The sequence below is a fragment of the Pyxicephalus adspersus genome, chromosome 5, assembly GCF_032062135.1.
Source record: "Pyxicephalus adspersus chromosome 5, UCB_Pads_2.0, whole genome shotgun sequence".
NCBI classification, from domain to species: domain Eukaryota; kingdom Metazoa; phylum Chordata; class Amphibia; order Anura; family Pyxicephalidae; genus Pyxicephalus; species Pyxicephalus adspersus.
Genome location: NC_092862.1, coordinates 4,981,503 through 5,003,466, shown reverse-complemented (window position 1 = coordinate 5,003,466; position 21,964 = coordinate 4,981,503). Strand labels below are relative to the sequence as shown.

Sequence of the window (21,964 nt, the reverse complement as noted above, 5' to 3'; positions counted from 1 at the left end):
CCTATATTAGTAGTCAGTGGAAAATGATTCCTTGCATATGTGGTCAGTCCCCCTTGCAATAATGGAAAAGGTTCCACCCTGTGGAGAAGATCCCTCTTACATGGATAGTCAGTGGAGAAGGTTCCCCTTTATTAGCGACCAGTGGAGAAGGTCATGGATGGTCAGTTGAGAAGGTTAGATAAGAAGACCCAACATTCAAGACTGTCATGCAATCTTTGGTGACTCAATTCTGTTAATTTCCCTACTTGTGAGAGTCTGGCCCGGGGGGATCTATCCAGGACCTGATCCTACAGCCGGTATTACAGGAGAGGCCGGTCTGAGGTTTCAGGTGCGGCCACTTATATGTAAGACCTACAGACCCCGGTGCAGGCACTGGTGGGGGCTCAGAGCCCACCAGCCAAACCTGAAATACAGGGCAGGAAGGCCCAGACCTGCCCAGCTGAAGTTTATACAATGTGTCAGCCTGAATGAATCTGCCGCAGGGTGGAGGGCGAGGCCGGCTGAATGACAGCACAATCACTGCCAATCTGTGACACGGGAAGAATCCTCCCAGCTCAGCTATTCAGATGACAATAGACGGTCAGCTCCTGGGACGAGCGCTCGCTTCTATTGTTTATAAAGATAAACTGCCTCTGTGCATGCCGGGGGTACTATCTTGTTGTTCACCTGCAGCCTTACTCTGGGAAGCACTTGGTGGTTTAACCAATCATTCTTTGCCTATTCATTTTTGAGGGTCCGAGGGGGCGTGGCATCATCCAAGAATTGGGAGGTTCAGGGTGATGGGGACCCCTTCTTCCCCCATACACAGGGTCATAGCTTAATTTTGGGGACATATTTAAACTTTCACCTAACTGGAAAGACTGAAAATAATGTCTGCTATCCACATTACCAACATGGAGGGAGAGCCAATGGGGTGATGGGACACGGTGGGCCCAGCTGATACAATCTTTCTATAATGAGTGTAAGAACTTTTCTATGCTGACCAATCAGGGTTCAGTACTAATAATTTAGGAGCTGCAGCAAGGACTCCTATTGGTTGCTGTAATCTGGTTGATATCACAGCACAATAGCCAATACATTTCTGCTGTTATTTTTCCAAATCAGTTCTGGAAAATGAATGCAGGCATCTGATGGCTTGTTTTGCCCCAAATGTTTTTTTCTGCATTTTTGTTCATGCTATTGTCCATTGGCAGTGTCAGATATCGCCTCTGGAATTCCTGCAGGATAAAGAAAACCCTTTCAGAAGTATTGTCCCTGTCCTGCAGGAATGCAGAGATTTCTGCAGAATTCAGGAACCAGTCAGTCCAGTCCAGAGCTGTAGACATGCGATCTCACTGATAGCAATGAAAGTAATGTTAGTGCCGCTATTTAGGCCTTGGGGCTCTCTCCGATCAGTAATGATGGTGTAGTCTGATAATATTACAGATACCGTAAGGAAGCCTTTCCAAGTAGTTACATGAAATATGGGACAGCACAGCCAGTTCTTTGCATTTAACCGCCACATACATGAACCAACCAACCGTCTGTGTAGTGGATTGGCACAGGCGCAGCGCTGCATTCAGCTGTCTGGAAGAAAAGTGATGTGAGTGCGGAGGAGTGTGCCAAAGAATGGAACCTCCAAGCTACGTAATTATTAACCCTTTGTGGGACAGGATGGGCAAATAATAAAATTAGAAACTCAGCTCCAAGATAAAGCAAACCATCTACTATAATAGGGGGCCACTTATACCTTCTGGGCTCCAAATCACCTATTCCAGGTAGATTCTACAAATCAATAGCATTGATGAATGGCATGCGTGCCCATCTGTCAATCAAAGATTGTAAGGGGGCGTGGCTTAGGACACAGGCACCTGTGATATCATCACATGATCCAGGCTCCTTGGGGGCGGGCACATTGGATGGCCAGCTTACAGACAGGAATGGTGACACTGAACATGGCACAGGTATGTTTGCATTATTCTTCTAGATTATTTTGTTTTTCCTAACAAGGATTTCTTAACACTGGGGTCTATTCGTAAATGTTTTCACACAAGATTCACTGTTTTTACCCAATATTAACCTAAAATTGGATTCAATTGGAAAGGTTTGTGCCTCATTCGTACATTTTTCTATTTTAATCCAATGTAAACGTTTTGGGTGAAAGTTGAGTGAAAACATTTATAAACAGATTTGTATCTAAAACCAAAACATACAAAATATTTCAAACTTTGTAAATCTGCAGCTTTCAATAAAATAATTTCTGCTGATCCTGCCATTAGGACAGACACTTCCTGTTACACAGTTTTAATCACACATTCCACAAGTATGGTCCACTTTTGTCACGATCGGGTAAACCTCACTGAGGAATGCCATGCAGCCAATGTTGTGGTGAATGTAGACAAAATGTGGCTGCAAAGAGGCCGGGAGATCAGCAGCACAGAGGTGTAGCAAAGCCTCCTACCACAAACCATACATAGCAATCCGTGAAAGGAACAAAGCCACCCACTGGCACTGCTGGTACTTGGGCACACAACCTCTGATGAGACCCACACAGCTGCAAAATTCCATCATTGGTAGATTGATCAATTCTAACAGTAAATAAATTCTAATAATAAAAGAAAACTACAGCTTTGCATGATAACACTGCAGGAGCAGCACACAGACAGAATGCACAAATACAGACAACAGCGCACTGACAGCATCACACATAGACCAGCAGGACACACAATGCAACACACAGACAAAATGCACAAAGACAACACATTGAGAGAAACACACCAAAAGCCAGCAACACATTGACAGCAGCACTCACAAAGCAGCACACAGACAGAATGCACAAAGTCAGACAACTGCACACTGATAGCAGCACTCAGAATGCAGAATACAGACAGACCGCTTACACAGGAGTGAACAGATCACAGAAAAAAGTACACAGATACAAAGCAGCACACAGACAGAATGCAGGACACAGACTGATAGTATTACAAAGAGCACACAGCATGGTGCACACAGACAGAATGCACAAAAACAGACAACTGCACACTGATAGCAGCACACAGACAGAATGCAGAACACAGACTCATAGTATCAGACAGCACACAGACAAAATGCACAAAGACACACAACAGCACACATGCCATCACAGCACTACATCTTTCCACTCTTCTAAAGTTTGTAAACTTTTACACTGAGATGTGACAGTGCCCCCCCCCATATGTGTTTTATAACACAATCCCAATGCAGATAGATGGATCTCTGGTCAGGTGACAGTTACAGTTATTACTCATCCATCGCTGTGTACACAACAGAACAAAACCTGACTGCACAATATTTAATAACAGCGCAATACACACAATATAATACACCGCATAATACACAGTGCAATCACCTGGAGGTGGCCAAACCAAACACTGAGAACACAATGACATAACACCCGGCACAGGAGGGGCAGAGGGGGCACAATCACACAGGTGGGCACATAGGAGATGCATAGGGCAGATACAGTGGCAGAACTAAAATTTTGCGGCTGAGAGGGCATTGGAGAGGTTACTGGGTAGAGGGCACAAGCAGTATATTGGGTATGGGGAGGGGGACACAGATTAGACACTGTGGCAGGATGGGTAGTGTAGGGCACACACATTAGCAGGGTTGTCAGGTGGGTAGTTCTTAGCACACAAATTTGGGTGGGTAGTAAGTTGTACTGGGCACACATATTGGGGATCAATAGTATTGAGCACACACAAACTAGATTGGTTAGAGGGGTGGACGGTACTGGGCACACACATTAGAAAGGTAGGCAGGTACAAATTAGATGGTTAGTAGGGGAGGTATTTAGGGGCATTCAATAGGGGGTGGGTAGTCATTGACATAGATTAGGGGGGTGGGTAGCCCTGGGTATATATTAGGGGGTGGGCCTGGGTATATATTAGGGGGTGGGTAGTCCTGGGTATATATTAGGGGGTGGGTAGTCCTGGGCACATTTTAGGATGTGGGTAGTCCTCGGTATATATTAGGGGGGGGGTAGCCCTGGGTATATATTAGGGGGTGGGTAGCCCTGGGTATAAATTAGAGGTGGGTATCCCCAGGCACACACAGGGTGGTCAGTAGTCTCGCTCCTCTCGCTGCACAGTCTCGCACTCACCTGTTGGTTCTCCTTGCAGTTCCCTCTGCAGTCCGCCTCCTCTCCGCACGTTGGATTTAAGGGATTCCGCTCCCTCCCCTGCCCCTCCCAGGGGTGACTCCGATCTGCCCGAGGGAGGTGTGCCTGTCGCCTCATGAATAATGATCGGTCGGTGCAGACAAATCCCGAGAATAGACGATCGGCGTCCGCCGGGGGAAGTGTGAGTGCTAGCTCCTGGGCAAGGGGAAGGGGTAGATCCATGTATAGATTGCTAGCTCCTGGGGCAAGGGAAAGGGGTAGATCCATGTATAGATTGCTAGCTCCTGGGGCAAGGGGAGGGGCTAGGTCCATGTATAAATTGCTAGCTCCTGGGGCAAGGCGAAGGGGTAGATCCATGTATAGATTGCTAGCTCCTGGGGCAAGGGAAAGGGGTAGGTACCTGTATAGATTGCTAGCTCCTGGGGCAAGGGGAGGGGTAGGTACCTGTATAGATTGCTAGCTCCTGGGTCAAGGGAAAGGGGTAGATCCATGTATAGATTGCTAGCTCCTGGGGCAAGGGGAGGGGCTAGGTCAATGTTTAGATCGCTTTCTGCTGGCCAGCAAGGGGGGAAATTTACAAACTGCTAGCCCCACGGACAGAAGGAGGAGGATGTCCTCTGTTTAGATTGCTAGCTGCTGGGGCAAGGAATGATGTAAACCTTTGCGAGAGATTGCATCTCCCTCTATATTTCAACAGCCACTGGGGTAAAAAGTGGGGCAGATCTACCCTACAGTTTGCTAGCCTCTGAGGCAGGAAGAGGGGTATGTCCTCTATCCTCTATGTCCCCTATAGATTGCTAGTTTCTGGGGCAGGCCGTGGGGTAGCTTTTCTATAACTATTGCTAGCTCCTCTGACAAGGAAAGGGGTAGATGTTCTATATAGATTGCTAGCTCCTAGGGCAAGGATCGGGGGTAAGTCTTCTATTTAGATTGCTAGCTCCTGGGGCAAAGGGAAGGGGTAGGTACATGTATAGATCACTAGCTTCTGGGGGAAGGGAAGGGGTAGGTCCATGTATAGATTACTAGCTCCTAGGGCAAGGATCGGGATAAGTCTTCTATTTAGATTGCTGGCTCCTGGGGCAAGGGGAAGGGGTAGGTACATGTATAGATCACTAGCTCCTGGGGGAAGGGAAGGGGTAGGTCCATGTATAGATTGCTAGCTCCTGCGCCAAGGATCGGGGTAAGTCTTCTATATAGATTGCTAGCTCCTGGGGGAAAGGGGTAGGTCCATGTATAGATTGCTAGCTCCTGGGTCAAGGACCGGGGTAAGTCTTCTTTATAGATTGCTAGCTCCTGGGGCAGGAGGCGAGGTATGTCCCCTGCAGGAAGGTGCTAGATGTGCGGGATGTCAGCCTCTCCCCTTCTACCTCATCTGACAAATCTCATAGGACTCTGAGAGATATTTCAGGCAGGCAGGGAGAGTCAGTAAGGAGTTAGGCAGCCAAATCCCAGCCCTGCTTCACCATCGCCCCTCTCCCTATCCTGGGCCCAGGAGCTTGCACTCTACAGCTGGAAGCACAGAGACATGATGACTCGCTGTAGAAGTTTCAGTGCTGCCGGTCACCGGTGCAGACCTGGAGGTCACTGACCCCTCTGATGGAATTTCCATTCCAGAAACAGCAATAACAACCTGACGGGTTCTAATGCTTCACAACTAAATATACAACATGAATTATTAATAAAAAGAATTGTTTTCATCCAACTTTCACCCATAATTAACACATTCTTTACATTGAATTCAGTGTGAATATATTCATGATTCATGCTTTCTCCCAACTGAATCCATTATGTAAAATCTGCAATTTTTGGGTAGAAGCTGGGTGAATCTTGGGTGAAAACATTTATAAATAGACCTCTCTATATCGTTCAGGCACCTAATAGACATTTAAGTGTAAAACTAATAAGAAAGTATCTTTTTCCCCTTTTAATAAAACTTCCCTTGCCATAATGATCCATTGAATATGATTGGTTCTGTGTATGCACAATGCACTCTGGGGCTCCGCATTGCTGACTCTGCACCTGCACAAGGCGAGTACAATAAATTTGGTGTCTTCCATCATCGTCCAGGAATCTCAGAGGTCGGCATTGTGTCATCTAGGGGGGGATTTTTAGATTGTGGGGGAGCTTTGGATGATCTGCTTATCTGACCACAAATTCGAGGAGAAGACGAGAAAATCCGATACCCAGATTAGAGCGCCGAGTCTGCAAAAAGAAAGAAATTCTTTAGAGAAGGCTGTGAGAATAATATGGAAGCTGCCATTACTGACTTGTATTGCAAGGTGCAGGTTCCAGAACTATCCAACACTGTACATGATTCTAGTCAGTGACCTGAAATATAAATGCAGACAAAATAGGGCCCTGGGCAAATAATAAGTGGGGCCCCCATTCAATGGGCATTCCAGCTCCCAGTACCTCCTGCCGATTGGGGCCTTGGGCAATTGCAATCTACGCTAAGACTGGTTCTGATTCTGGCACTCTGGACCCGCTTCAATGCTTTTGCGAAAAAGTGTGAGTCCCTGGGCAATTCTCAATTGGTCCCCATCCCAAAACTGGCCCAGTTCAGGGGGCAGAATGCCCATATAAGCCAAGTCTGATCCTCCCTGCAATAATGTCTGGTCCAGGATCAGCAAACTGCACACAAAAGGAAATCCCCTTCAAAGGTAATACATATATCAAACAATGCCATATCCCTGAACAATCAGAGGAAATAATAGTCCAACTTCCCATAAGTGGACCCAAGTGGGAAATTACCGGCATTCCTGTATCAAAAGATCAGCAATTCCATTTTATTTCAAACGTGTAGTTACATGCAATTAATAAAACGACCAACACATGGCTTTACCTTACAATGTGCACATATTATTATTATTAATAATAATAAACAGGATTTATATAGCGCCAACATATTACGCAGCGCTGTTCATTAAATAGGGATTGCAAATGACAGACTAATACAGAGAGTGATACAGGAGGAGAGCACCCTGCCCCGAAGAGCTTACAATCTAGTAGGTGGGGGAATTTCACACACAATAGGATAGGAGAATACAATACAATACAAAAAACTGTCAAATGTATCTTCTCTGCAACCCAACACGTTTCGCAGCAGCTGCTTCTTCAGGGGATTTGATAGCAGAACAACTAAGCAGGATCAGCTTTGCCTGGGACTTGTCAGTGAAAAAGCAGCAGCTTCTATCCCTATGCTGCCCCCTTCCTCCTGTAAGCAAGTTTACAGTGTTAGACTGACTGCAAAGTTCTAAACAACCCTAACTGGCTAAGAGTGCAAAGCACTTTTTTTATAGAAAGCCAGGGAGCTAATGTAAAGACAGATTTAGGCTCCTACATTCTTACCTTTTTTAATGTATTAAAAACTAAAATATAAGTGTATTTAATGATTTGATATTTATAAATGTGTTATGAAGCTCAGACATAGACTCCAAATTTCTGCTGATAATTGTCACATGGAAGAAAGAGCATTCCATCACCCACTGGTGGCACACGGCTCTGCCAGGCTGGACAGAAGCAAATCATTATGCCACGCACAAATCTGAGCCACCAGAAGAAAGTGGTCAGTTGGATCCCAGATTTCTGGCTGCATCCACCTGATCCATTCTATGATAACAATTAGTCAGAACTCTCTTAGATTGTAAGCTCTTCGGGGCAGGCTCCTCTCCTCCTGTGTCACTTTTTGTAACTGTCATTTGCAGCCCCTATTTAATGTACAGCGCTGTGTATATGTTGGCGTTATATAAATCCTGTTTAATATTAATAATATAACCTCTCCCCTGTACCCCCCATAAACAAGTCCAGCCAGGATCCTTCACCTTCTTATCAGGGAGGTCAGATACACAGAACACCCTTTGCTCCGGGGCCCCTGTACATTTCTAGAATTCCATCTGTCTGCCCAGAAGAGGTAATATGAAAGTGAAAGAGAAGCAGATAATGACCACAGCTGACGTCCGGTGTCCCCAAATAATTCTCAGGGTCACACCGGATGGGAATGTTATTGAAGATCATTTCTGGCAGTCGTCTCTTATATATCAAGACTCCATTCATAAAGCTTCACACAAGAATACACCGCTGTGTAATATGTTGGTGCTATATAAATCCTGTTTAATAATATTATTAATAATAATAATAAAAAAGAATAAGAATTTTTAGTCTAGGTCATGTGACTGGTATATGTAAATCTCATTGGACTCCTGGTAAATGAATTCTAGGAGCATCTCTTATTCTCTCCCTTCTTGTCTGATATATATATCATTTAAGGAGTTTTGTTTAATTTGTTTGATACATTTAAAATATTTTCATTAATTTCAGAAATCTGCAGCTAAGATTTTCTTGTGGTTTTGCACAATCAACTATAAACTGTTAGACATTTCTGAGGACTATAGAAAACTTTCCTTTATGCCAAATTCAAGCTCCACAGATCTTGTTCCATTTACCTTTCTAGATAAATACCCCCCTAGCCGCTCTCTCCGCTCCTCCAATGACCTACTAATGACTTCCTCACTCATAACCTCCTCACACGCACGGCTCTAAGACATTTCTAGAGCTGCCCCGACTCCCTGGAATGGTCTCCTCATCCTATTAAGCTTGCTCGTACTTTCTGCTCATTTAAAAGAGAACTCAAAACCCAACGCTTCAACATCACCTACCCGTCTTCTTCTGTCTCCTAAACCCTCACTACTTACCCTCCATTCCATATCCCCCCCCCTATTGTGTGATACTTCCCCCACCTCTTAGATTGTTAGCTCTTCGGGGCAGAGTCCTCTCCTCCTCCTGTGTCACTGTCTGTATCTGACTGTCATTTCCAACCCCTATTTTTTGTACAGCGCTGCGTAATATGTTGGCGCTAGATAAATCATGTATATCAATATTATTAATAACAATATTAATAATAATAACAATAAGGAGAGGGAGGGGGGCTGTTTATCATTCCCGTCCTAGGGTGACAATGTTGCCTTTTTATAGATAAAATGTGGTGCATAGGACAGGAAGTGTATAACTGGCAGGATCAACAACAACAAAAAGAATGCTAATGCAGCTACAACATCACATCACAAGAAAACTTGTGTACCCATTATGGAGCAATATCTACATTTCCCATATGGGCCTGCTGGGTATTACTTAAAGCATAATTTTCATGAATAGCCCTTGATTCATCCACAAACTAAGCCCAGTGAATCCCATGATCTCTCAGGTTCCTTTCCCTTTCCTTCTTACCGGTGCTTGCTGTTCTGTCCAACGCTGCCATTTCTTCTGGAAATATCCCTTTAAAAAAAAATTGTATTTTCTATATCGACTGAAAACAAAAAGTAATAAAAATGAATTTAGTTTTAGAAAAAAGTAATTTTTTGGTAAATAAAAAAAAAATCTTTTTATTCAATGATTTGTCCACTAAAAACATAACAATGGTGTTTCTGGAACAGAGCATGGACATGTTATGTGCAAACAAAAAAAAAAAACAAATATTCATTTTTAATATTGGTCAGTGTTTGTGTGACACAGCAAACAAAATGTATTTAAACAAAAAAAATTGTTTGATAAAATATAAAAAAAGCCAACTTAATTAATAGAAGCTAAGGGCAGAAGGAGCGGAGAGATTTATTGGGTTGAATTGACTTAGATGGTCTTTTTAATCCTATTACAAAATATATTAATACTTTAATAATAATTAAATAAAAAAAAAAGTCAAAGATCATGTCTTCTTCTGTCTCTTAAAACCCTCACTACTCCCCACCATTCCATATCCCCTCCTATTGCGTAATACTTTGCCCTCCTCCTAGATTGTAAGCTCTTCGGGGCAGGGTCCTCTCCTCCTCCTGTGTCACTGTCTGTATCTGACAGTCATTTGCAACTCCTATTTAATGTGCAACACTATGTAATATGTTGGCGCTATAATAATCCTGTTTATTAATAATGATAATATGGACAGAAATGTGCGATCACACACACATTACATGCAATACACAGAAATCCCCCTGAGCATTGCTTGGATGAATATCACTTTCACATCCACCGAGTGTAATGAAAACCAATGACATATACAAGTATTGGATCCATATAGATGGTGGAGCCCACAATATAGATAGTTGGGTGAACCACAAATAATATAATAGTCTATAATAACATATTGGTGTGTACAGCCAGTACCATAATGTCAGATTGTTATCAAACTGCTGAAAAACACTTGTACAGGTCACCGTGTTCAGATAGAAATCTTAGATCATTTCAGCAGAAGAATTGTTTCCTCTTTTATTTTTTGTTTCACATGAATACCTTGTAGATTGTTTGATTTGTTGGGATTGTCTATTGCATGGTTTTTCAACATTTGTAACACAGGGAACCCTTCAAATAACTTCCAGGTCTTCATGGAACTCCGGCTATAATTCGTATATCCACAGATCACAGTATATTAGTGTGGTGGTCAGTGGGAAGAATTCCTCTTACATTGCTGGCCATTGGGAAGAATGTCACCCTTACAGATAGCCAAAAAGATCATTGGAGTCAGGTATACTGACCTGAGAGATGGAAAGTGCTCATTGCTCATGGAACCCCCAGCAAGCTCTGGAGGAACCCCGGCTAGAAGAACACTGATCTAGTGATGCGTTTTTGTGCCATCTTCACACCTGTGCAGTGTGGCATGCCATGCAACCCCTGCAAATCAACGCACCTTGTCAGGAGAGCACTAACTTTAGTTACATGCATTACCAATTTGGTAAGGCATGGTGTGCCAGAGCACACGGGTGAACCCAGCAGCACACAGCATGGGGGCTTGTACAAACCTGACAGAGACATATCAGTAAATATCTCTCACAATGCAATGTCCCTACCACCATAGGTTGCAAATGACAGATACAGACAGTGACACAGGAGGAGGAGAGGACCCTGACCCAAAGAGCTTACAATCTAAGAGGTGGGGGAAGTATCACACATTTCCTACAATAATGTTCTAGTAGATTGTGGTAGAAATAAGCAGTAAATTTAGAGGCAGAGCAAGGAGAAGCTTATCATAACATAATAGCATTGTACAGGTACATCAACAACATCATGTCCTTCTGGATAGGTGCACATGGTCTGATTTATTAAAGTTTTCCAAGGCTAGAGATGATACGCTTTCATCAGTGAAGCTGGGTGATTCAGAAAACCTGGAATGGATCTGGTGCAGGATTGAAAACATTTGCTATCAAACTGCAAATAAAGTTTATAAATTTATTCCAGGTTTGCTAGATCACCCAGGTTCACCGATGGAAGTGTATCCTCACCAGCCTTAGAGAGCTTTAATAAATCAGGCCAATGACCCAAACTGGGACCATTGAACCTGATTTTTTCTGCACGAAATGTTTTAAATTAGCAGAGTCATTTATTTTGGACTCTACATTTGTCTGCTTGGTTTTGAGAGCATTTTGCATAAAATGACCACGATTGTTTATCAAAATTTGTTAAAGCTGAACAGCAAATATTGCATATATGTCTTCCAGATCTGTGCAGTCATCCAGCGGGGCACTGAAGCTTCCTGAAATACATACCAGTGACTGCTGGTCTCTCTTATTGAGTAGGGTGACTGGTCTTGTTCCCGCCCCTTTCTGGGGTGGAGCTGCAGACTCTGCACAGTCTATGTACAGCCCACTAGTGATCTCACTGATTATTTTTCAGGATAATATCCTTGTTTGCAAAGGCAGACAAACTGAACTTATATCCTATCCCATATGTTCAAAACAGATATTATTCAAGGTGGACAATTATTTATATAATTACAAATCATGGAATAAAAACATAAAACCTATCCCTGAACCCATCAAGATGAATTTATAGAACAGATTGATTTGATAACAGTAGCAGTGAATACACAGTATTAGTAACGTCATTCACAAATTCTATAGATTCACCTGTGTGACCTGCAAGGGGTGATATGAATACTGCACGATCTTTGTGCTTGGGGGAACAGGCTTTATGATTTATTTTATTGATTATAGTCTGACATTATGATATTGGCTTCCTGTTGTAAAGATCTGACTGTAGTAGAACATAAGGATACCATTATAGACAATTATAATACTTGTGGTTCACCCGTCCATCTATATTGTGGATTATGTAATCCAATACTTACTAGATTGTAAGCTCTTCGGGGCAGGGTTCTCTCCTCCTGTATCACTGTCTGTATTAGTCTGTCATTGGCAATCCCTATTTAATGTACAGCGCTGCGTAATATGTTGGCGCCATATACATCCTGTTTAATAATAATAATACTTGTATATGTCATCGGAGATACACATTGGCACCCATTACCATTCCATGGATGTGAATGAGATGTTCATCCAAGCAATGCTCAGGGCCCATGTTGGGGAGTTTTATTTTTTGTGTGCTTTAGGTATTTGTGTGTTTTTACATTTTTTGATATTAGAATATAAAATAAAAGATCAATATAAATTATGATAAAATTGAAGGTTCTCTTTAGCACTAGTGTGTCCATTGATAACATTCAAGTTGGGTTAAAATGATTTCTCTGAATGGAGAGACTGGGAATTGTGCAGACATGTATCACGTCTTGGGTAAAAATGGACCTCCCATGCAGATCCCACAAGTTGGGTGTTTTATTGGGGAATAAACCTGTATGCTTTGCTTGTGCTCTTATGCACATTTAGGTTTTAATTGTTCTGAAAATGATTGTGCATCTTTAGGATTGTACAGATTGCATACTCGGATTGTCATCTCATGTCTTCAGGTACTGCCTGTTAGTTGGCTGCAGGTGTCTTTGTACAAGTTGCAAAACCTGCAATACATCTCATCTGTGGACTGGACCAGTTATAAGAAAATGAGAATAAAGATAAATCCTCTTATTATATCAGGAATAATCATTTTCTCATAAAGATTACAACACGGACATGTACAAGTTATGTAAGAATACAATTACTGAACTGACTCTTGTTTATTTATTTTAATATTAACGATTTGTATTGGGCGGTGGTGTCAGATTAAAATTCAACAAACGGGTTTACTGTGTACACAATGCAAGAACGAAGTGCAATAACTTTGTAGAATGATAAGGCAATGTGTACAGAGCCAACAGCATACTAGATTAGTGTTTCTTGACCTATTTACCATGGGAGAACCATTAAAATAACTTTCAGGTCTTCAGGGAACCCCGGCTTTAATTACCATATCCATAGCTCACAATAAATTAATGAAGTGGTCAGTGGGAAGAATTCCTCTTACATTGCTGACCATTGGGAAGAATGTCACCCTTACAGATAGCCAAAAAGATCATTGGTGTCACCTATACTGACCTGCAAATTGCTCATGGAACCCCCAGCAACCTCCGAAGGAACTCTGATTGAGAAACATTGATCTAGTGATTAGTTTTGTGGCCAGCTTCACAAATGTGCAGTTGCTCTTTGCTCAGGAATCCTCTGGAAAAACCCGTAAACTCTGATCCAGACTATCACTAAAATCATCACTGATATATAAAATGAAATGTTTATTTGTAAAGCAACAATTCCATACATTGTAATTACCAAATATTTATCATATCAGATTACCAGTGTTATTAAAATAAATACAAAGCATAAAATAAATACGAATGATAAACACATAACATTCCCCCTCCATGTGTCCTGGCTCCATTCCAGGGCTTTTTGTAGGTTATATAGTAAATGATGTTTCATATTTTCCGTTAAAGTAAATCTATAAGGAAATCAGCTCCCTCTGTGTCAGCAGAGTCCCACCATAGTGTAAATGAACTCAGAGGTGATCAGTGTTTTAACTGGAGGATTTATAGTGACAGCCGGGAGTGGAAGATTCTTCATAGAGGTGACAATGTGGGACGGGTGTGCTATCCCTGCCGGGAGTGCAACCCATACAAATATCTCATCATTTCATATATACTTCATATTTATCTCCAGATAGATAGATAGATAGATAGATAGTTAATAAACTGTATTTATATAGCACCAACCTAATGCGTAGCACTGTACATTAAATAGGGGTTGCAAATAACAGACAGGAAGGAGGGGACCTTACCCCAAAGAGCTTACAATCTAAGAGGTTAGATAGATAGATAGATTATTATTAAACTGTATTTATATAGCACCAACATATTGGGTAGCACTGTACATTAAATAGGGGTTGCAAATAACAGGCAGATAGGAGGGGACTTTACCCAATAGATAGATAGATAGATAGATAGATAGATAGATTATTATTAAACTGTATTTATATACCGCCAACATATTGGGTAGCACTGTACATTAAATGGGGGTTGCAAATACCAGGCAGGAAGGAGGGGACTCTACCCAAAAGAGCTTACAATCTCAGAGGATAGATAGATAGATAGATAGATAGATAGATAGATAGATAGATAGATAGATTATTGTTAAACTGTATTTATATAGCGCCAACATATTGGGTAGCACTGTACATTAAATAGGGGTTGCAAATACCAGGCAGGAAGGAGGGGACTCTATAGATTAGTTTTTACATATGTTGCTATAGCTGTAGCGACTCAGGAGGAAGGTGACTTTCTCCTGTATTTTCCTGCTGTAATTTCCTCCTTTTGATATATAGGCCATTTTTACAGGTTCATTACAAGGTATAATACACAACCTAATAGTGTTTAGATCACATTAAACCCTTCAGGGCCAGATTTCTGCATAGCCAAACTAAGCCATGGCCTAAGGCAACAGAGCTGGCGCATAGTCGCCCCATCACCCGCACATTGTGCTAATGTCAGTAATGTATGAACAGTCTGCTCTTATGATATTGCTGTCTGCATAGTTTGTCATATTATACGAATAATAGGTTTAGGGTGACAGGAGGTGTAAATCTGGTTCTGATACCGAGCTGACATCATATAGATATTGGGCAGGGTTCTCTTCTCCTCCTGCGTCATAACTTATGTGTGCAGATTTGTCATCTGCAGCTCCTCTTGATTATACAGCACTGTGTAATATGTTGATGTTTTATAAATAAATATTATCAATAATTTATTGAAATAAACAATAATAACTATTGCTTGTATGCCCTGATTATAATATAATTATTTTGTTATTTGTATTGTATTTTTATCTGCGTTATATTACTATGAATGTCAGTATGCAAAATAGTTTGGTATATGCAGTTGTGTGTTTGCTTCTTTGCTGGCCACTGCATTAGAACTTACAGGAGGAATTTTATTATTGAATAATAATTTCCTTACAGATGGGTCTGAGAGAATACATCATTACAAGAAGGAATTTCTAATGTATGTTCAATGATGAGCTGATCGGTGCCCAGGCATTGCATTCTCTCCAATACTTTTGGTAATGGATTGCCTAGGTGTAAGAGTATAGGACAGGGCTATGGGAGGTGTTGGGAAAAATCACTGGAGGTATAAGTCAAGTGAAGTGAATAGTATAAGACGGGTGAATGGATGGATTAGGGTGAAATAGAAAAAGTGGCGTAATTTTGAATAAATGTAAAAAAATGTTCCTTATAAGGTGTTCTAAGGACCCTATGTGACCTAATAAGGCATGCCCACCTATTTACCAAAGACAGAGCATGTGTGCTATTGTGGAAGACTCTTTGACAATGGCACATATGCTGCTCTTTTAGTTACCTGGGCAGATTTGCACCATTACCTTAGACTTCCTTGGATGCTTTTTATGGAATTTCCAAAAGTAACCCCTGAGCCACAATGTATAGACAGTACAGTACAATGTGTCACAAGGAAAATTAGGAAGCCTAAGGCAATGAGCTAAGATGCCTTTAATACAACACAGGTGCAGAGTAGGTATAGGGAGGTACAAGGTAACTTAAGAAATGCATAAAGGAGGTATAGGACAGATGGTAGGATGGTATAGGACAGGTGTAGGAGAGGAGCAAGGAATGCATAGGCAGGTATGCAGATGGTATACGGCAGCTTTATTGGAGGTATAAACAGGGTTTAGGACAGGTGTAGGGGAGGTATAGGAGATGAATGAAGGAGGTATAGGACAGGTGTGAAGGAGGTGTAAGGAAGATATAGGATAGGTGTACAGAAGGTATATGATTTATAGGACAGGTGTAGGGGGGTTTAAAAGAGGCATAGGTGAAGTGTAGTGGACATATAGAATAGGTTTAAAAGAGACATAGGTGAAGTGTAGTGGACATATAGAATAGGTGTAAGGGAGATATAGATGATGAATAAGGGATGTATAAGACATGTGTGAAGGAGTTGTAAGGGAGGTAAAAGGATGTACAGGAGGCACCAGGTGTTCATAGGATAGGTTTAGGGGGATATAGAATAGATGCACTGGAGGTATAGTATAGGATATAGGATAGGTATAGTGGATGTATAATGGATGAATAAAGGAGGTATAGGACAGGTGTGAATGAGGTGTAAGGGAGGTATAGGAGATTTATAGGACAGGTGTAGGGTTATTGGATAGGTGTAGTGGAGATATAGGGATGAAAAAAGGTGGTATAGGATAGGTGTGAAGATAGGTGTGAAGGAGGATTAAGGGAGGTATAGGACAGGTGTACAGAAGATATAGGAGATATATGGGACAGGTGTAGGGCTATTGGATAGGTGTAGTGGAGATAAAAGGGATGAATGAAGGTGGTATAGGACAGGTGTGAAGGAGGTGTAAGGGAGGTATAAGAGATTTATAGGACAGGTGTAGGGTTATTGGATAGGTGTAGTGGAGATATAAGGGATGAATAAGGTGGTATAGGATAGGTGTGAAGATAGGTGTGAAGGAGGATTAAGGGAGGTATAGGATAGGTGTACAGAAGATATAGGAGATATATGGGACAGGTGTAGGGCTATTGGATAGGTGTAGTGGAGATAAAAGGGATGAATGAAGGTGGTATAGGACAGGTGTGAAGGAGGTGTAAGGGAGGTATAAGAGATTTATAGGACAGGTGTAGGGTTATTGGATAGGTGTAGTGGAAATATAAGGGATGAATAAAGGTGGTATAGGACAGGTGTGAAGGAGGATTAAGTGAGGTATAGGATAGGTGTACAGAAGATATAGGAGATATATGGGACAGGTGTATGGGTATTGGATTGGTGTAGTGGAGATATAAGGGATAAATGAAGGTGGTATAGGACAGGTGTGAAGGATGTGTAGTACAGGTATAGTGGTGGCATTGAAAAGTGTGTATAAGGTGTAAGGAAGTGTTTATCAGAATTGACAGGTATACGAGAGGCGTGAGACCAGTAATGGGGAAATTTGAAGGGGAAAAGTTGGAAGCATTGCTGTGTCAAAGCATTTCTCCTCCTATATTTGCTAATTCACGCAGCAACAACTTGTTTTTCACTCTGGTAGATACAACTGAATAAAGTTTTTGAGTAGTTTGATGGAGTGCTGAGGATTTTTTTGTTATTTGTATGGCTTCACCTGTGTCCACCTTTCCTTATTAATAATACATTGATTTGATTGGCTTTCTTTTTTTTTTGCTTTGTTTTTGCTTTGCTGTAATGGCCAACTTTTAACATACCAGCAAGCATGGCCGCTTACATAGTGAAAGTACCGTGCTCTCTCAATTCACTCAACACCTTGCAGATTTCAACCTTGAAAAACCTGACAGCTTTACATTGTTGACTAAAACTCATCACTCCCACTACTGAAAACAGTCACTTTTCCAGTCTGTCGGGTGATCTTTAACCTCACCCTGGGGCAAAAAACTTAGCCGCTATACCATGTCTCTGGAGACTAATGAGTGGGCCTACATTAGCCAGGGTTTCTGTTTTTCTGGCCACAGCTTATCCAAACCCTGCAAACAGCTTATCTCATAGGAATGCTGCTGCTCTATAGCTGCCAGACAATTCATTTCATATTCAACCACAAAAACGAAACACCAAGCTGTTTATATTTACCCGCTAACCGTAAATATTGACAGTACGGATCAGCTGATGTGGGCGACTTACTGGCAGATTACTCTGGAGGACCTTTATGATCCTCGTCTCATTATATTCTGTGTTATGTTTAACTGCAAGCTTACAGAGGGTGTTATATTATCATCATGATGTCTTGTTTGGTTTTCTCTGCTGTTATCCATCATATCTAAGGGTAGAAAGTTGTTTGGGAATGGACTACAATGCCCAGCATCTCCAGACAATGAACCAGAGCCGACGCTCCCACGCCACAGTTCATGTCAATTCTGTAGACTTGGTGCTTTCACTTGTAGCATGCTTCTTTCAGGCCAGAGACAGACAGGGGACTAGTATTTTCAGAAGGAGCTTAGTGATCAAGCATGTGATTGGTTTATGTTAGGTGAAAGCCCCACCCATGAGGTTCTGTTCTGTGCTATGGAGAAGAGAAAAAGTGGGAGGAGCCCCAGGGCATACTTACCATAGGAAATCAATGGCGGTCATTGGTGGCTGTTAATGATTTAGCACAGCCGAGATGTCCTTATAGATCAATTTTACTCAACCAGGGTTCCTCCAGAGGTTGCTGGGGGTTCCAATAATCAGTTTGTGCCTCCCAGGTCAGACTAAGTGACCCCAATGATCTTTTTGGCTATCTATAAGGGTGACATTCTTCCCAATGGCCAGCAATATAAGAGGAATTCTTCCTACTGATCCCCATGTACTGTGATCTGTAGATATAAAATAATTATTGAAGGGGTTCCCCAAAGTTATTTCAAGAGTTCCTCCATGTTAAAAAGGTTAAGAAAGGCTGATAAAGTAAATGCTGAGTCAGAACATTGCAATTCATATCATACAGAATTATTATTATATTATATAATATGATACAATATCACAAAATCTTCCACCATATGTTTGCATTATACAAAATTATACAATGTTATACAATGTATCTCCTCCATCTGCGTTCTCACAGCTGCCTTTATGCCAATGAAGCACATTTCACTATGATGGGGCCCCAGGACACATGGAGATTGGGCCCTACAGCTCTTTCCCACAATAGATATGAAGAGAGCAGCTACAAATCTCCCCAAAAAATCCGGGGTCACGTCAATAACCAGCCAAGGGTCCTTAATTCCCTTTATTTCAGTTTCTGTCCCTGCATTGTGCAGCGAATTCACCCCCCATGAGCCCCTCTATTCTCAATTTATTATCTGCATCATTTATATCTAATGTGTTATATTCTCATATATTTGTAACAATGAGGGAATGGGGAGACGGGTTTCCAGAACTGATTTATTAGGTGAGTTTTTTTTGTTACTGCAATGTGTGAATTGTACTGCACTGCCATTTATTATAAACGACAACCAGACGCCTCTTGCCATTGGAATTGCATTGCATTACCCGTTATGGTGCATTAGGCACCCTATTTAAATAATTGGCAAACCATGGCATGTTAACATGCAAAGTATGCAATGCCACGTGTGCATCACCACCGATGTGTGAGCCCAGCCTGAAGCAAATTCATTCCAGGTTTGCTGGATCACCCAGCTTGTCTGAGGAAAGTGTATCTTCTCCAGTCTTGGAGCATAAACCGGGTGCAATAAGTCAATGAGTCCTAAGGCTATGTAGGTGCAGTTGGTGGTCACCGCCTTTTATAAATTCCACCCCCAACACCAATCCACCCCAACTGATTAAGGTGCAAACTGTCTTTACTTCAATCATCCAATTATAAGCTGAAATTCTGTTTTAGACATTTCCCTCCTTTATTTTGGGTTTGCAGGGTCATCTCGTTTACAAAGTGAATATTCTCTACTCCCTTGCAGGCTCCAGTGAATGCTCATCGGACATGCCGGGTGACACAGAGTTAGCCGAACTCTCTGAAAACGTTAGGTAAAAGAAATATGTCACTAAGATTCGGTAAGTAGGGTATGGGGGTGGTTCATGTAAGAAGGTGACCACTAAAGGCCCATTTACATATAAGCCTTGGGTGTACTGTGTGTTGTGCAATGTGCTGCTATTCATTCTTAATGGCACCCAATGCACCTTTTGAGCATGCTGCACTGTGGAATGCTATAGTGCACTGTAGTGTGCTCCAAAAAATAGTGTAGGTCCCATTTTATTTGGTGTTGGTAACATCTGTTATTACCATAGAATATAACATGTGATAGGAACATGCTAAAGAAGTTCCTGGATGAGCCCTTACAAAGGCTACTTCCACCATACATAATCATATTTTCCAAACTTTCAGATTAAATTAGCTAAATACCTTCCTAGGTACATCAATAAAAAGGCATACAGTTTATTTTCATTAGAAAACAGCCCCAGCCTGAGTGGAAAATCCTCTCTGCTGCCAGCATGCAGTGGTTTCATTCCAACACGCCCCTTAATGACTCAGACCAATCAGCAGGGAGCATGGGCTTCAGTGATTGGACCGTTCTGGCTTTGGCTCAGCGGGGGCGTGTCAGATATTTGCACCACAGTGAGCAAGGTACCTTGTCTGCAAAATGCTGGCAGGGGACACACTTTTCTAGGAAGGCTGTGGCTGTTTTTTATAGCTGAACTTGTATGTGTAGTAATTTGAAAATCTGAATTCCAGGAGTTGCTGAGTCTCTTGCCATCCGGTGTTTATTGATGTGTGCTTTGTTTTTTCTCCTGCACGAAGGTTTGAGAATGTAGCGACTCTGCCTGGACTTGTGCTGGGAGGTGGATATATGGCCCTCTATGAGATGATTATATGGCCTAGTGCCAGGCCTCTCCCCACTGAATACTTTCTTTTATAGAGTTCTGTACTTTTATTGTATGTTATTGAGTTTGGGCCCTGTTACTAAAAACTTGAGCAGATGAATGCTACCCACATATGATTGGCCATGACCCCATTGTTAAGGTAAACAGAAGGGAAAGCTCCCATTGGATGGTTATTGCCAGGGATGCTTCTGCCCTGAAAACCACGTAGCCCACTATGTGCCTTAACAACCAATGCTAACCCAGCATACCCCAAACTTCTGGTTACATCATACTGCCCTGGCCAATCAAGATGACCGAACACCCAAACCTGGAAGTAGATTGGGTGAAGGAGGCATCACCTGCAACAGAGTGAGAAGAAGAGACTGTAATAAAAAATTATGAACAGGCAGGTAACTTTATCTTATTGCAGAAGGGATATCACCTGTCTTTCTGTAATTTGGAACCTACCTGTAATTTTTTAATGCTTAGTTCCGCTTTATATAGCAGAGCACAAGGATCAGTAAAACATTGGAGTGTCTGGGGAGATTTAACACTTTCTATTTTTTTCTCTGGTGATCAAATGCAAAACTGTCCCCAGAACAAAATGTATGGGGAAGTCTGGGTACGGCTATCTAATTGTGGCGTAAAATTGGTTGGGTTGTTTTTACTTTAGCGGAAGTTTAAAACAGGCCTCTTTTTTTAACATGGGGGCCGGAATAAATATATATACAGAAATGTTAAATATGTGTAATGTTGGAGGGACCCAAAGGTAACAGAAAATTAAAAAAAGAAAATGAAATGACATTTCAAACCATCAACAACATGAATATTATTATTATTATTATTATTAATAATAAGGATTTATATAGCACCAACATATTACACAGCGCTGTCAATTAAATAGGAGTTGCAAATGACAGACAGATACAGACAGTGACACAGGAGGAGGAGAGGAGCCTGCCCCGAAGAGCTTACAATCTAGGAGGTGGGGGAAGTATCACACAATAGGAGGGGGATATGGAATGGTAGGTGAGTAGTGAGGGTTTCAGTGACAGAAGAAGACGTGAAGGTGATATTTCAACATGTCAACAATAAAGAACGTATTGTTCCAAAATATTGTTTGCTACCACCAATCAGAATGTCTGGGTGTCTAGATCACCCAATGAAAAATGGTTTGATTGCTTTTGGATTGGATAATTTATTCCAGTTATTAAAACAGCCTTTCCATAGATGATGGTAATAGAAGGAAATCTTATATGGTCACTATAGGT

At 41.7% G+C, this 21,964-nt stretch overlaps 1 protein-coding gene across 1 annotated transcript in view; it reads right to left on the bottom strand.

Moving 5' to 3' along the window:
* Window positions 1–4,150, bottom strand: part of EPPK1 (epiplakin 1) — a 38,378-nt gene extending 34,228 nt beyond the window's left edge. Inside the window, exon 1 of the mRNA XM_072410597.1 lies at window positions 4,121–4,150. The gene's annotated coding sequence lies outside the window, so the exon portion shown is untranslated. The remainder of the gene's footprint in view (window positions 1–4,120) is intronic.
* Window positions 4,151–21,964: the final 17,814 nt, after the last annotated feature.